Source organism: Acanthisitta chloris, unplaced genomic scaffold, assembly GCF_000695815.1.
Source record: "Acanthisitta chloris isolate BGI_N310 unplaced genomic scaffold, ASM69581v1 scaffold4725, whole genome shotgun sequence".
Lineage (NCBI taxonomy): Eukaryota > Metazoa > Chordata > Aves > Passeriformes > Acanthisittidae > Acanthisitta > Acanthisitta chloris.
Genome location: NW_008675240.1, coordinates 108603 through 111348, shown reverse-complemented (window position 1 = coordinate 111348; position 2746 = coordinate 108603). Strand labels below are relative to the sequence as shown.

Here is a 2746-nt window from a genome sequence, read left to right as displayed (position 1 = left end):
TCTGTCTCAAGTAGACATGTAGATAATTAGGTTGTAACTAATTTGTTCAGAGAGTGCGGACTTTGCGAGATGGAGTATTAATCTCTTTTAGGTTGATTTCGGTAATTCAACAGCATGGGGTGGTTGCTCAACTCATTTAAAAATGGAATGGTTAAAATCATCTTGTCATCTTGGACACTTTTTTTCTGAAGTTGTATTTATGCCCATCATGGATTTGACATGAAAATGACAAGAAATTGCATAGGTGATTAAGGCTAGTTAGTGCAGTATGCTTTTGTTTTAAGGTGGAAGAAAGTAGTTATATTTTAGTTACAACATTTAAATACACTATAAAATAGGGGAAAAGCCATAAAACATCAGTCTGAAAAAGTGTGTATTGTTCTGGAGGACTATTCATAGCTGAGTGTAGGGTGATTCTGAACTGGAAGATGAGGCATTTTAAAAAAGGCACTGCAGAATTTCTAGTTCCTCTCACATTCAGCTCTGCCTCCCCCATATTTAAATTCCATGTTTTAATGAGGGTTAAGCACCTGATCAAGTGCTTGGAATGCAGATGAAAGATTGGCTGTTCATGGTGCTGAAGTTTGGATAGTAAAATCTCTGATTGATCCAATAATAGAGGTACCAGTGATTCAAGTGGGACTGTCAGCCTTCTGGGTCTGTGTGATACCTCTTTTGGTACAGCTCTTTATCATAACAGATGCAACTTATTTCCTCCATATGCAAAATATGTTTTCACTTTATCGTTGAACTGCTTTCTAACACTACCTTGTGAAGCCTACTTTGAATTTTATGGTCATGATCTCTGTATGATATTGCAATGAAATACTAAGATAAAAATCTTCTAACTTGCAGCACAGCCAAGTACAGTGTGGTGACATTTCTACCTCGATTCCTGTATGAGCAGATAAGAAAAGCTGCAAATGCTTTCTTCCTCTTCATTGCCTTACTGCAGGTATTATTTTATTTTGCCTTGTTTATAAAATGAAATGGTAATGCAATACAAGTTGTTTCAGTTGTTTTGCTTAACTGCAAAGAAATTCTTAAACATATTCTAATAGCAATATTAATAAGGTATGTACTTGAAATTGAAAGACAATTAAACATATTCTAATAGCAATATTAATGAGGTATGTACTTGAAATTGAAAGACGAGACTTTTTTCAATGTATTTTGTTAAGTCAATATCTTTTTGTTCTTAATACATGGAGCTATTGACTGTAGCGAGAAAAGAATTTGTGCCTTCTTGTAAAACTGAAGGTAGTCCAGATTATGACTGTTGCTATGTGAATTGCATAATTTGAATCCTTTTCTTGTGAAGAGAGGAGAAATGAAGTTGTTGCATATGCCTTTTATTCTTTCTTCTAACTTTATGGTATAGTTTCTTCAAACGTACTGAGACCTTGTTGGCTAGTTGGCCCAATGAAATTGGATGTCAGCCAGGCAGAAATCAAAGTTTTGTGCTCTCTGTTCTGAGAGCTTTGCATCAAATTACAAATTTACTAGAAATTAATTTTACATACAAATATAAGAAGTTTTTTTTCCTCTCTGTTCACAGCAAATTCCAGATGTCTCTCCAACAGGAAGATATACCACCTTGGTGCCATTGCTATTTATTTTGACAGTTGCTGGCATCAAAGAAATCATAGAAGACTATGTGAGTATGATTATGGGGAAGGCTGTGCTAAAGACCAAATGTTTCAGAAAAAGCTATAAAATGCCATAAGGCTATGTATCACTGAAGTGTATTGAGTCATTGCTCAACAGCAGCAAAATATCCTTTTGACTTTGAAAGCTCTGAACTTGACTAGAATTTCTGTAGCACACAGATAAATAAGGATATTCATTATGGAAGAAGTATTTTCATTTCAGATGGTGAACAAGGAAACAGTAGTAGTCAAGACACTTGTTTCTACCTCTTCAAACTTGCCTATTTATGCTTTTGTTAGGAAGACACTGTAGAGTCCTAACACAAGTGTGGTCTTTCTAGATGGTCTTGGGGGGTGGGGTGGGAGGGAGGTGTGGGAAGGGCAAGCAGCTTGAGCACAGAGCAGACTATTTCAGAGAAAATCTGCCCCAACTTACTTGGCTACTGTTTATTGTAAAGTGGTCATTCTGGTTTGTGAAGCTCTCATGAATAACTGCCCTCTAAATACGGTGTTCCTCATTGTTTCTTTTGTTTTCCTTCCAAAAGAAATGGTGTTGGTGACATTTTATTTTTTTGCCATTGATCCAGGTTTGATCCTGAATTCCAATATCAGGACTCTTATTTAAAAGTTGCATTATGTTCTTTTAAAAATCTTTCCTATTTGGATGATTTGTGTGGGTTTTCTTGTTTTTGTTTTTTTTTTAAACCACAACAAAACAAACACGAAGGCAAAAATTACCCAATGTGTCTTGGAGTTTGTTGTGCTTTTAGCTCTAATGGTTTTGGAATTGTTAATGAAGTGTAATGAGGTGTAATGAAATGTTTTGTTTCCTTGCAGAAAAGGCATAAGGCAGACAATGCAGTGAATAAAAAGAAAACAATAGGTAAGAGTAAATAGTGTATAAGTATTTAAAGTGCACATAGTATATACTTAGGAAGAATTCTGTTGCTTTAACAGTCATGATGGTGGGGAATGCATGTTGCCAAATGTTTCAGACGGATACTGTCAGGCTGATGGTCTGACCCTCAAGGCATCGGGGGATTATTATAATTTATACGTTCATGTAACTTCAAGGTTGTCTAAAGTTATATAGTTCT

General features: G+C 35.5%; 1 protein-coding gene across 1 annotated transcript in view; it reads left to right on the top strand.

Moving 5' to 3' along the window:
* Positions 1-858: 858 nt before the first annotated feature.
* Positions 859-2746, top strand: part of ATP8A2 (ATPase, aminophospholipid transporter, class I, type 8A, member 2) — a 70891-nt gene continuing 69003 nt past the window's right edge. Inside the window, exons 1-3 of the mRNA XM_009075654.1 lie at positions 859-955; positions 1559-1657; positions 2487-2532. The gene's annotated coding sequence lies outside the window, so the exon portion shown is untranslated. The remainder of the gene's footprint in view (positions 956-1558; positions 1658-2486; positions 2533-2746) is intronic.